The 14,819-nt window shown below is 28.0% G+C and overlaps 1 protein-coding gene across 1 annotated transcript in view; it reads left to right on the top strand.

Moving 5' to 3' along the window:
• LOC136987024 (cyclic AMP-dependent transcription factor ATF-2-like) overlaps positions 1-14,819 on the top strand; it is a 58,524-nt gene that overhangs the window by 5,589 nt on the left and 38,116 nt on the right. The window lies entirely within an intron of this gene.

The raw sequence follows: 14,819 nt of genomic DNA, 5'->3' as shown, positions 1-14,819 counted from the left end.
GGTCTAGCTCTAGGACAATTCTTTTCTCCAAAATATTCTAGATTATTTAATAAATATTAATTTAATTATAATTATTAAATTTCATAAGCGATGGCACCTAGCGTGTGACACCTAACTCTAGTGACAAATTATTTGGTACTTAATTAAATATAATTGTGGAAAAGTAGCCCAATGTAGTCTGGTGGTTGTTTGGATTTATGAGATTAATATTCTATTAATGATATTTTAATTTTTAAATTGTCTACATTTTACTTCATTTCTTTAATTAGATATCCATGAAATAAATTACTAAAAGAAACTGTCAAAGCAAGAGTTATATTAACATTTTCATTATACTATACAGTCAAACCTTGGTTTTTGAAATAATTTGTTCCTAAAAATTATTCTGAAATCAAAACAAATTTTCCCATAAGCGACAATACAAAATGGATTAATTCATTTTGTATTGTTTTTTTAATAAGTCATTTTTTAAATTTTATAGCTATATTCATTACCTTTCTAAAAGAAGATCATTAAAACTTCTTACATTTAATTCTGTTAAATGTAATGCCAAATGCCAATTGTGTATTTATGAGAAATGATTTTAAAAAAATTATATTTAAATAAATTTTTGTTGTTTAATTTGACTAAAGGATTATTAAACATGAATTCTTGGATGCCATTTATATTATGTGAACATCAATTAATGCAGTTTTTATTAGTTAATTTGATTTAAATTCAACTGCAGCACAAACCAAAAAATGAGAGTATCTTTCTTGTATGCACTTTGAAATCTAATTTAAATAGGAGAAATTTCAGAAATTTAAATTAGGTTTCAAAGACTTCTACAGAAATGCAATAAGAAACAAATTTTGAATGTATTTATCACAGTTCAATAGTGCTCTATAGTAGAGCTCAGCTATATGTCTACACATAAGTGCCAAATTCTACAATTAATATCTACCGTCATTGATGATTCTTGCCATGATGTCTAATGATATGAGGCAATCTCAGCACCACTTACTTCTGAATCAGTAGTCTTGTTGTTGATTGGTCAGGCTGTCGAGTTTCTTTAACATAGGAAGTATAGGGAGTTGTCATTTGTGTGTGTCTAATCTGTGCAGGCTCTTGCCAAATAGATCATTCAGCAATCGGTGCAATGAGTTCAAAATTCTGTTTGTGAACCAATTTGTAGCCAATTTGTGCCGTGAAAAGTGAGTTGTTTTAAAACCAAGGCTTGACTGTATTATGTTGTGTTATATATTATACTGTAATAAACCATAGTTCATGAAACCAATCTGTAGCACAATTTTACAATGTTTGCTGTCTTGTAAAAACCTATCATATTTTTAGTTGAATGAACTAATATTTTTAGTTTATATGAACTAAAAATATTATCTTAATGGTTTGTTATTAAACTAATTTGAATTCTACAGAAAATAATTACAGTAGACCCCCCCCTATAACATGGTAGATACGTTCCGTGTTATATGAATTCCATGTTGTACAAGTCACTTAAATACATGAGCCAATCTCAGCTTGGCACGTGCGCAGTTTAGGGGCTATGGCTGTTTGAAAGGTTTTCTTCTATAAAATTAATCGATTCTAGATGAATTTGACTCAACATTTCCAAATCACATATAATTTTTTGGGATTAATCCGTATAAACTATGCTATAAACAAAAAATTGTAGGATTACTTACCGAGTGCGCACTGTTCGACCACGCCATCGCTTAAGTTTGTTTTCATCGTGGAGCAGCTCATTGAACGGCGGGCGCGTGTTTCCTGATAAGTTATTTTTCTGCGAAAAATTCATTGAACTTTGGAGACATCATTAATATAAATATAATTTTTATGGCTGTTAAATAATAAATGGTTTTTAGTAGGTCCGCTGCTTGTTTAAACTCAGCGGTTTGTGCAATGTCTGCTATTGGTCCAGATTCGACCAATCTTTCATGACACAAGTCGGCGATGACGTTTTACTGTGTTATATGAACATGATCACAATTGTTTTGCTGTGTTATATGAATCTATGTTATATGAACCCGTGTTATAGGGGGTCTACTGTACCTTAAATAATCATATTTAATGATTTTTCTGTATTTATGGCTTTACAAATGGAATTAATCCATTGGCACAGTTTTTAGTCCCCTGCAAATTACATTATCTATTTTAAAACAATTAAAGAAGACACAGTCGTTCCGGAAAAAAATTCTCCTAGACGATCACCACTTTTTATTCTTGTTCTAGAACAAACTTCTTAGATGACCAGACCTTCCTTTTTAGGCTACTTAGCCATCTAATGTTAAAACGTTTCTTAAAAACAAAGTTAGTCCAATTAAAATTTTTAAAAATTCTTAAAAATTGGAAAATGGGATCTTATGACGTCTTCTGGTTTACATCCATATCCTTTCGGGAGTTCGAGTCTTATATCCACTCGAAAAAAGTGCTGGAAAATGTAGATTTGTACCTTGGCCTCCCTCTGGCAATGATTTTTTCATATTTAATTTTTTGAAGTTCCGTCGGATGTTAAAATTCTTTTTAAAACAATTAAAGAAGACACAGTTGTTCCGGAAAAAAGAGTGGATATAAGACCCAAACTCCCGAAAGGATATGGATGTAAACCAGAAGACGTCGTAAGATCCCATTTTCCAATTTTTAAAAATTTTAATTGGACTAACTTTGTTTTTAAGGAACATTTTAACATTAGATGGCTAAGTAACCTAAAAAGGAAGGTCTGGTCATCTAAGAAGTTTGTTCTAAAACAAGAATAAAAAATGGTGATTGTCTAGGAGAATTTTTTTCCAGAACAACTGTGTCTTCTTTAATTGTTTTAAAAAGAATTTTAACATCTGACGGAACTTCAAAAAATACATTATCTATATATGTATGAGGATGTTTGTTTGTTTATTCACTATGCATGTCTAGGCCATTTGACCAATTGTTACGAAACTCTGCAGTTACATTAAAATACCTCCAACTTAGGTAATGTTGTACGTTCCACCCAAAAATATCAATTGGATTTCAATATATTGATTAATTTCTGTCTACATTCAATTGCTGACTACATGTAGTGTCATCTATTGAAAAAATTTAGAAAAATAATTAACTAAATATAATTCTTACAAAAAAATATATAATTTTAAAAACATATACATTATATTTACCGAATTACTGCAAGAGGTAGCAATAGCAATTGCCTGTGTGGAGTATAGTAGTGTTTTGCCCCCATACATCATACTTTTCCTGTTAGCAATAGAGTCATGCCAGTTATGTGTCTCCATTCAGGGGAAATTTTTTGAATTGAAATACAGTACAGCATCGATTATCCAACTCAATTGAAGACTGGGGTTGGTCGGATAACTGAAAAAACGGATAACCAAAAAGTATGAAAAAATACATTATTAGTATATTAGCATATCCCATGTAATTTGTATAGGCCTATTAGTGTATCGCTATTAACCTACTTTGCGTTGAATTTTCATCAATGTTAAGCCTAACAAAATTTTTATAAAATAATAATTGTTGCTATTGTATTGTTAAAAATGGTTTCTTTATTTTCCACAAAATAAAGACAAAATAAAAAATTAAGCATGGTTTAAATACTGGCCTCCCTTTAATGGTCGAGCCAGTGTTGCCAGCTAAAACGTGAAAAAAAATTAACAAAAATAATATTAAAGTAGCCAACACATAGCCAAATATTGTAGCGTCACATCACTAGCAGACATTTGGATTTGTCGACTAGAATGTGGTCAGTTAACCGATGTGACAGTTAATCGGGGGTCGGATAATCAATGCTCTACTGTAATGTGACTTTCCATGCAAACCAGAAGTTCTTATATAATTAATCAGGGCTTTTTTCCATAATTTTTTCATATCTGGTCTTGACTATCATCTATCTAACTCTTGTCTTGAGATTACAGAAGGAGAGATAGACAAATGGACGGCAGTGGGAATTTATAGGTTTACAATTTTTTTCAAATTGTAGTTCAATAAGTATCTTCCAGTAACCAAATGGATAAAACCACCAAACATCGGTAGTCAGTTGTAGGTTCATCTATCACCAACAGACTGGCCACGTGGAGTTTTTCTGGATTTTCTTCACGTTAGTAACACCTAAATAGGGGCTTTACATAAAAGTCTTTCTGGAATGCATCATTCTTGGCAGATCGCTCACTTTTCATGTTGCCATAACCAAATAAATCAAACCAATTCTAATAATTTTTCTATAAATGCAATATTTAGGAGATATACTTAGTTAACCTTTTCTGGGTGGGACTTTAAAAAAATAAACAAACAAAAAATGAAACCTGGACCCCCTGCCCCTCCCCTGATTTCATCTCCCTTACTAACTCAAACTGATTGCCCCAAACTTCTTTCACTGATACTGCTTAAAGATGTTCTAATGTTCAGCCAAATTAATGTAGAGTATGTGCAACGATTTTAAGCCACAAAGTAGAGCTTGAATTCTTTTTCTCTGCCATTGTTTATTTTTCCTATTTATTATGGCAACATTTTCTTCATTCAAAATTTCTTGTAGTTGCAGTTTGTGTAATGTGCACTTTGTTCACATGTTGAGTCTTACTGTCAAATTTGCTTGTAGTATTCTTATGCCACAACTTTCAAAAGTTTCATGCTACATTAGAAAAAAATATGATATGATATCTTAAATTTTTTAAGATATAATATTTTCAATTGGTGTCTACTTGACCAATGAAACTATGCCATTTCATACCAACCAAGTATTGCAATGTGACAATGGTAGGATAAAACAACCAAACTCTTTATATGGTTTTTGTTTTAATATTTGTTATATCATAGTATTTGCTTTATATAACTACAAAGGTTATCTTACATAAGGGTTTATCACACCAAGTGACCAATCTAACACATTTTAAAAATTTTCTTCCTCTGCTATACACAATTTAAAGAATTTTTAACATGATAAATCAAATATTATAAAATAATACTATAAAATACTATAACATAATAGAAGTATGAAATAATCTAATAATCTTAATGTTTGTACATACCGTATTTTCTGGCGTATGAGACAACTCCTGACTTTTACAGTTAAAATATAGTTTGGCATATACTCACCGTATAAGACGACATCTGGCATATAAGACGACCCCCGACTTTTGAGAAGATTTTCCTGGGTTAAAAAGTCATCTTATATGCCAGAAAATACGGTACTTTTTGCCCAGGCAATGCCAGGCTTACCTGTTAGGTTGATGTTTCAATCTCAACTATAATATACTATCTTTCTGTTAAGATGTAAGAGATCCAAAGTAATTCTGAAATGCATGTAAATCAAGGAACAATCATTTTTGCAAACCAAATGCAAGTTGTTACATATATTAATCAGAAATACAGGAACAGTGGTCAATGTCAACCTTCCACATAAATAAATTCATAAACCTTTAAAATTTAGTATTAAAAATAACTCCTTACTTATTCAGTATTAAATTCAGTATTAATTTTAATGAACAAATGTAGATATGAACAAAACATCATCAGGTTTTAATATTTGATATTTGAAACTGATTCATTAAAAAAATTCCCCTTGAAATTTTGGGAGATGGAGGGGGGGCCACATGTCATATTACATATAGGGTTGGACTTAATGAAGATTTTATTTATTATTAGCATTTATAATTTTTTTATAAAACTCATCTCTACTCTTAAAATTAAACTTTGTCATTTTATAATAAATAATAATAATAATAATAATAATTTAAAAAAAAAATAAAATATCATAATAGATGGGGTGCCATCACAGTTTTTAATGTTGCTGGGAAAGTTATATGACTCATTTTTGGATTTTTTTATCACCTGTTATAATTTGTTACGGAAATGAGCTATTTTCATTGCACTTAAGTGAATCCCAGAAATCCAATCCAATAAGTTCTTTTCATTCAATTTGTGTGGTATCCAAACATTCACATAACCAGGCTTCTTTAAGTGCACTTTTTCTCAAATATGTACTTTTTGATGAGTTTGCAATTCCTGCTATTTTCCATGTCATACATCAATTAGTTTTAATTTGGTCATTTTCAGTGATGCCAGGTCTTCCCAGGCACAGATTATTTTTGTGGTTAAAGTTACTTGTTTTGAATTTAGCAAACTGTATAGAAACTGTTGATTCATCAACAACATAAAATTATTACCAAAAATATATCTCAGTTTGTGTTGTGATCTTTGCTTTTCTGGAAAAAGAAAAGCATCAAATGTCAAAAATTTATCTTGTTTGTTTCCTTTTGAATGAAGATACAGATTAAACATGGTTTTAAAAATCTAACAAACTTTTTTTGCAATGGATGTGTCTCAATGTCACATTTCATTATATGCATAGATATCTTATATTTTAATAGTTTTGACATCTTCCAACATATTCAATTTTATCTATTAAAACTTACTATGTACTTTTTGAATAATCCAATACTAACTTCAGATTCTCAAAACTTGTTTATATAATAATTTAAATTACTTCTTGTTTATTACTTTTGTATTATTTTATATATTTAAATAGCTGGATTATCATTATTAGTAATGTGAAAACAACTGCTTCATTTACAGAAATAAAGGTGAACCAATAAAAGAGAAACGTTTACTGGAATGTAAAACAAACGTACTACACCTTTAAAGTATCTTGTAGGAAGTTTTTATTAGCTTAAAAACGTTTTCGGCTGCGTTAATCAGCCTTCGTCAGTTAAACGAATACCAAAAACGAACAAAATTCGAAATTACAAAAAACGGTGTTCGAAATTTACAAAAAACCGCGTCTGCGCATTTTTTAAGCTAATAAAAACTTCCTACTGGATACTTTAAAGGTGTAGTACATTTGTTAAAGGTGAACCTTCAGCAAAGTAGTCTGTGTTTTGTTGTTGTTATTATTTAATAAAGAGCAACACTCTTTTTCTATAAAAAAAAAATTTACTGTCAGTACACTATATGGTGACTGAATATATAAAATGTTTAACTGAGCAAATGTTGGTACTACACACCAGCTATCAATACTTTTTATGCTATCTGTTAGTATGGCATACCAACACATTCTGGTTGAAAAATAGCAATGATAAAGAGTAATGCTACAGATTATTTATAGATTTAAGTAATTACCGAATGTCAAAGATGGTAAAGATAACAGCTGGTTGACAGATGCAAATTTTTTAACTTGTGGGTTTTTTATCTTTGATGTTTGGTAATTCATATTAAGTTTGGTTAATTAATGGACTTTATTTTGTAATTTGTGTCCTTTCAATTTGTTTTTAAATTTAAAAATAATGTTAATTTTAGTTATAATTTTATTTTTATGACTTAAAATTGCTACAATTTTATTTAAAATATAGGGGTCTTGCTTAGAGGTTTACTAAAGAAAACAGAATAAATTGAAATAATTTATACTGTTTACAATTTAACTTACCATAATTTAATGAAAAAATTGTTATCTTCTAGTTTAAAACTGGCAGATTTTTTTACACAAACATGCTTCAATTTGTGCACCAACAGTGGTGTAGCAGATGTTCAATTTGTTTTCCACTTCAACCAAGTATTCAATAGCATGTGAGGTGTGACGTTGTTGATAGCCTGACAGATTCTGTATCTCAGATCATTCAAGTTTTGCACAGATGTACAATATACTTGAATATTCTCAAAATCCTGTAGGAGAAAGTCCAGTGAGATAAGAACTAATCATGGAAACATCTGGGAAACTCCATTTAGAAATTGTTTTATCTAAATTGCAAAGTGGAAGGAGCCATATGTTTGGTTGATCATTTTCATTACTAGTGTCTTTTGATTTACTAAGCCCAAATTTTGGCTTTTTTTTTTTAGTAACTTCAATCACACAGGGATACATTAATTGAATATGAAAAATGGTGCCAGGAGGAAGTTGAAGGATAGCATAAGTTACAGCATGTTCTAATAACTTGGGCTCCATTCACTGTGGCCTAGCACCTGGTCCTTTGCTAACATGCATCTAATTTGCCATCTCCACATGTGCTGGTAACCTCAGCAATAAAGTTTGGTATTTTTCACAAATGTTGTCATAAAATATACACCATTAAATATATAAATTTGTATCTGTTGTCACACTGTTAACGTGGATGTGTATCCACGCATGTGCTATATGATGTCATAATGTTGAGCATAATCAAAATTTATAGCACACTCATAATGGTTTTTAATTCTTAATTTTAATTTTAAATAATGTGTGTTCCACTCACGTTAGAACAGTCATATTCAATTTTAAATTCTGTTCGCCTGACGACGACGAACATAAGTTTGTTGAAAGCGCTAGCAATAAACTGTATTGTGTTCAAGTGTGCACCATCTTCCACTCTAATATGAATACAATGTAAATTATAAACTTTTCTTTTATTAAATCTAAGCTGGACATCCTGTATTTAAAGTAAAAAAAAAATTTTTTAAATAGATTTTATATTAGGTTCTGTTTGTATGTTTAGAGTATTGGCAGGTTTTTTTTTATTTTAATATTTACTAAATCATAGTGTTTAACTAATAATGGATTCACTATATTTAATAAAACTATTTTTAAATGTATAAAATCATAATCCAAATATATATTCCTATTATCAATTGTTTTAGAGAGATGACAGATTAGAAACAGCGGGAAAATTGTATTCAAGCATGCATGTATATAGTTTTATCATTATTTCAAATAGAATGTGTTAGGCTTGTTTAGGAATAGGGCATACTAGATTTACTGTAACTTAATATTGATATAAAATAAAAGTAATAAAAAATAAGCTTGCTTGGAGGAAATCTAAACACAGTCACTTCTGAATTTATCTTACTGATTTTCAGGGATATAAATTCTTTCAAAAAATAACATTAATAATATATTCTAAAAGTGTTGCAAATAGAGTTTTTTAAGAACATTTAAGTTTTTAAAATTATTATTATTATTATTTTAAAGTTTGGAGCTACAATCAGTTTTGGCTTTATTTTTATGTTTTCTTAATTTTTATTCCTTTTATTTTCTTGTTTTTATTGTATAGGTTAATCATCTTGTTAATTATTTAATTCATTTAAATTTGCACTTGAAATATTCAGTTTAAGTGTAGAATTAAAAAAAAACCTGAATGTTCTACTTCGGAATGATTTATAATTGAATTCAAAACTTGAAGATAGCCTATGTTAATGAGTCGAAAATGTTTGTTCAATAAACAATTACTGTGCATTCTGAGTGAACATTAACTGGTATAGTAAGAATGTTTTAGTGCTTTTTGATGATAAATAAAATTTTATAACAGAACCTAAAATAGCTTGCTTAAACATTTTTAATTTTTTGTGTGTAATAAAATATGATGTTTTTTTTAATTTAAAATAAATTATAATAAACATCATTTAATCAAAATTCTAGTTAAGATTATTTACAAGTTATTATTCTGTAACAATTGTTACTCACTGGATAATAGTACAAAAAATACAGCTTAAACAACCTTTGTAGATCCAGAATAAAACTTTAATATTGAAAAAATATACTGACTAATGTTTTCAGTTAATTCTGATCTTTGGGAACAGTTATGTTCTATAACTAATGGCAAACTTACCTTTCATATGTTTCCATCAGTGACAGCACTGTAAAAAAAAATGCTAACATTTTTAGCTAAACTTTTGGAATTTAGAACTTTTTAAAATACAAGGTTCTGGAACCAAAATCTTTTAAAACAAATATCCGTTTTTCATGTCACTGTGTCATTAACCAATGCCATCAATGTCAGAAATGTTTTCACAATAATTTCATAGAAAATATAAATTATAGCTTTAAAACAGAGTTTCTCATTCCGTATGCTGCAAAACGTGTGTCGTGAGAGTGCTTCAGGTGTGTCACAGAAATATTAAATATTTTTTAGAATGTTTAATAAGTTCTAAAATTTCATTTTTTTCATTTTTTTATTACTGGCCTAAAAGCTCAAACTTTGATAGGTCTCTCCGGTTGCTAGAAACCTGTAAAACAGATTTTTGTCAGAATATACGCAGAAAAAATTAAGGTAGGCCTAATAGTGATTTTAGTAAACTACTGCAATAGGTCAAAATAAATATTTAAAAAAATTAACTATATCTCCTAAATGAAAAATGTAAAAGCAGTGTTTGTGCTAAAAATTATCAATAACAGAACAATTAGAACAATTGTTATTAAATTTAAAGCAATTACAAGAGTATGTCACACGGAAACTATTGTGACTTTATTTTAAATAGGGAGCTAAAGTGTTAAATTTTACATTCTGACTTCAGTTTGTTAGTAGAATGAAGTTAAAGGTGTCCTATTTGAAAGTCAAGGAAGGAAAGTTTATTGTTATAACTGGAGACAAAAACTAAGACCTGTGCCACACCCCCTCAAAAAGTAAACAAAACAGATCATTTCTGACCTGTAAAACAGGTGTGGATATCTGGTTTCTAATTGCTTCTGCCTGTAAAATTCTTGTATTGTTATTTTTCTAGAAAGGTTTTTTAATTTTTAAACAAATTTTAATTCTTTATTTGTAAAATCTTTTTCTTAAATTTTATGATTAATTTTTAATCAATCAATTCCTTCTAATCAAAATCCATTTTATTTTATTTTAAAAATTAATAATGTTCAAAATATTAAAGAAAATGTTAAAATCTTATGGTGAATCTTTACTTTGAATTGCTTTCTATAAGTAAAAATTTTGAAGGATTGTTGTTATAACTAAAATTTTTGACAAGTGATCACATGATGTCAACTCTTTAAATTAGTAATTCTATTAAATTAAAAATTATGCAAATTTTGTACATTAAATCTACTTATGATTAATACATTTATGCATTAAATTAATATTTTACATTTTCAATGATTTATATTTCTGCAATAAATTTTATAAATTTTTATTGCCCTGTCTGCAATAAATTTTTATTGCCATTTACATTGCACTGTCTGTGTTGTGCATGACAAAAATAATACAATTAAATTTCTTTCTCTTCAAGTTAACATGGAGATACTAGCCTTGTCCGACTAGACTGCCCTCTACAATTAAATTTAATGGGATTTCATACTGTATTTTTGTAACCTTACTTTATCTCTGTCTTATGCACAAACAACACAAAATATATTGTTTATATATAAACTTAGGTTCAAATTATAATGTATTGCATCCAAGTAAAATGAAATATACAATTGTATATATATTTTTAATATACAGTATTTATATATAAACAACAACATGATAACCTGTTTTGATTGATTAAGCAAAACCATCTTGCTGAAATTATCAAGCTACTTTTGGGCTATGTTAATAATCTAGCTATTAATTAATTCAACTGGAGGTAGGCACTAAAGCTACCATCTTGTAGGCCTATTAATTTATTATAATTATATATGTTTCATTTTATTGTAAACAGCATTAAATCACAATGTTAGTTACCGTACTCTCCGAAACGGCTTTACCGATTTTTAGCAAATTTTATATGCATATTCAGTAGGTCTGAGAATCGGCTACTATCTATTTTTCATACCCCTACACCATTTCCCCTTTCAAAAATATATTTATATATGGATTAAGGCTTTTATGTCCAACAGATGGCGCTAACTTCCGACGACCTAAGTTTGCTTTTCTGTGAGGCATTATGCTTTTCTGTGAGAATGGATTGAAGCGGATCATTTTCTATCTAAATGTTCTTTTATATAACGTTTGTTTGTTCCTACCGATTCCTTTGAAATTTTGACACAACATTGCATTCGAATACACACGCGTTTTTATATAATATACATGTCGAAATTCCCCCCAGTGGGGGGAGATGGACGGGATTAAGGCTTACCGTGAAGAACTCGGCTTCTATTATACTAATTTACGTGCGGTTTTTTGCGTTTTTAATTGCGTTTTAATAGGTTACGTCAACAGAATATACACTAAAAAGGGATTTTTCGATATTCCCCAGCGGGAAAAATGACGGGATTAAGGCTTACTGTGAAGAACTCGGCTTTTATTATACTATTTTAGATGCGTTTTTGATTGCGTTTTAATAGGGTACGTCAAGAGAATGTACACTAAGAAGGGATTTTTTGAAATTCTCCCCACGGGGGAAGTGTTATACATTTATAATATATACATTTTGAGCCACAACAACGCGTGGCTGGGTCAGCTAGTAATTATATATGTTTCATTTTATTGTAAACAGCATTAAATCAAAATATTTTTTTTAATATTAATTTATTGATCTTAGGTACTTTATTCATTAGTAGAAAGGAGGTTTTTATCACAGACACATAGTAGCAATTATACAATGATTGAAAGCATTTTATTAACATTCAATTTATACACAGCTAGAGTATTTTATGATTTATTAATATAAGAAATAATAATAATAAATTTGTTAAAATAATTTTAGTATTTATATATATCTTAAAATAATTTAGTGATACTAAAATAAAAATTTCAAGTCATAAATTTGAAATTTTTTCCCTTTTATCCCATTTAAAATATGAAAATACCCATTAAATTAATATCCAAATTGTTTATACTAGAAATAAAACAATGTCTAGTTAATATATTAACATTTATAAGTTACAAGTTGATTAAATAATCAAAAGAATATCCTATAATACTATAATAACAATAATAATAATATTAATTATGTTATTATGTTAATGTTATAATAGTAATTGAATAATAATAATAATAATATTATTATTATTGTTCAATTAAAGGATATTGAGTTCAATAGTGGCAAGAAAGAATGAAGTAATAGATAAATGGCATCATCATTTGAATGAAAAGAATAGAATACAAGTATTTCTTTTTTAAAAATAATAAAATATTGAGGCATTTATTTCATTGTAATCAACTTGTAAGATCTTTGTTGATGAATTATACATAACAAAGTTTAATTACTTCATTCAATTCTTCATAGTAATCTTACCAGTATTGTTAATTTTAGAGAAGATTTAAAATTAGAAAGTTTGTCTTGTTGCATACATAGGGGGGATAAACCTATTTTTAAACTGTATTACTCAGAAGTAAAATTAATTTATAGAATTTTGAATTTAAGTATAAATATTGATCTTTTTCTTAAATCTGTATTTATTCATTTATAAACTGTACAGTACTATATATTTTTAATATTTGCATTTGTATGTTTGTTGTTAGTTTTTTTCTTAAAGCATGTATTAGATATTTCTTGTTGTATTACTGTAGTAATTTCACTTTACATAAGTTTAATAATTAGGAAAAAAATTAAATCTAATAGGCTATCAATATTAATTATAAATTAATTATTTTAATTTTTTATTTTAATGATTGTGGATAAATTGCAAAAATGAGAACAGCCATCTAAATCTACAGCTGTTGCTAAGTTGTTATATTAATAAAGTTTAAATTATTTTGCATCAAAAGTACAGTTTAACAAGTCATTTTAGAGCTTAAATAAAAATAACAATGAAGTAATAACTAAACAATAAGATGTTCAAAATGACAAAATTCTGACCAAATGTTAAAATTGATTATATTAAATGTTTGCATCGAGAATGCATGAAGAATTGTGTTGTTTGAAAAAAATTAGACTAATTCTAATTTTTACTAAATCTGTTTTTGATCTGTTTACATTTTAAGTATCATAAAGTAATAAAAAAAATTAAACTTATAAAACTGATTTGAAACAAAATTAAAAAGAATTTAATTCTTAAATTTGTTATGTTTTAAATCTTTTCCACTTTTATATTTGTTTATCAGTCTTTAAAAGGAATGAATTTTGAAAATATTCAAAAATTTATTTTAAAAAACAAACTTTTTTAAACTATTTTTTACCAAATTCTTGTAGATAAAAGTAGGCTATAAAATTATTTAAAATGTCAACAGCTTTAGACTACAAAATAATAATTAAAGAAATTAAGTAGTAGAAAGACAAATAATGTATAATATACTTTAAATGTAAAAAAATAAATGAAGAGTAATTACACTAAAGGTGTGTATCTACCAAATCTGTGAATAAGTTTGGAGTTGCTTCAAACCAGCTCAATAAAAGTTCCAAACTTGGTTGCTACATCTCTGAATTTCTGAGCCTTGTTGAACCTGTTGAGTAGCAACAACAAAGGGCTTGGAGCATGCTGAGATCTGATTTGCAGTGTGGATGTCATAACAGTTAAAAAGTATTTGTTTGAATATTGAATTTGATTATTTAACACACAAAAGAATAAGTATGAAGTTCTAATTAAATGCATTATATTATTATAAAATTAACACATACTATATTATTTGCATGTATATTATACACTTCAGATCATATTGTCTTAATTTTCAGAATATAGACTGTTGTGAAAACAGTAGATTTAATTGAATTGTTGACATTTAGTTTTACAGAATATAAAAATAGAAACAAAAAATAAGATGATCACTGTCTATCGTGCATTAAATGATTTTTATTACTTGCAATAATGTTTTAAGTAATAAAAATCATTTAATGCTGGTAGACAGTGATTAACTAATTCTTTTAGTTGGATATTTTTTTGTGCGGTTAATCTAGTCATTACTTTTAAGAGACAAAAAGATGATATATTCCATGCTATTTAGCTGTTTAGAAATTGAGAAATATCACACATTTATACAACAGTAGCAAATCCAAATAACACTATCACTCATATTAGTAGTGAACCAGTTTACAGTTTAGATTTTGAATTCTCGTCTGAATCAGCTCCAAGCCAGCTTGAAATTTTTCTTTTGGTGAATATTCATCTCAACAATTCTTGGCATATTCATATTTCATGCAACGTTAAGATTAGATTCTAGTGGATTTGAAAATAATTAGCTTCTTTCATAGAATGTTAATTAAATAACTATGTATTTTTCTAAAAACGAAAG

This window comes from Centruroides vittatus, unplaced genomic scaffold (genome assembly GCF_030686945.1).
Source record: "Centruroides vittatus isolate TY-2023 unplaced genomic scaffold, ASM3068694v2 contig_1215, whole genome shotgun sequence".
In the NCBI taxonomy this organism is placed as follows: Eukaryota; Metazoa; Arthropoda; class Arachnida; order Scorpiones; family Buthidae; genus Centruroides; species Centruroides vittatus.
This window is presented reverse-complemented; position numbering and strand designations above follow the sequence as displayed.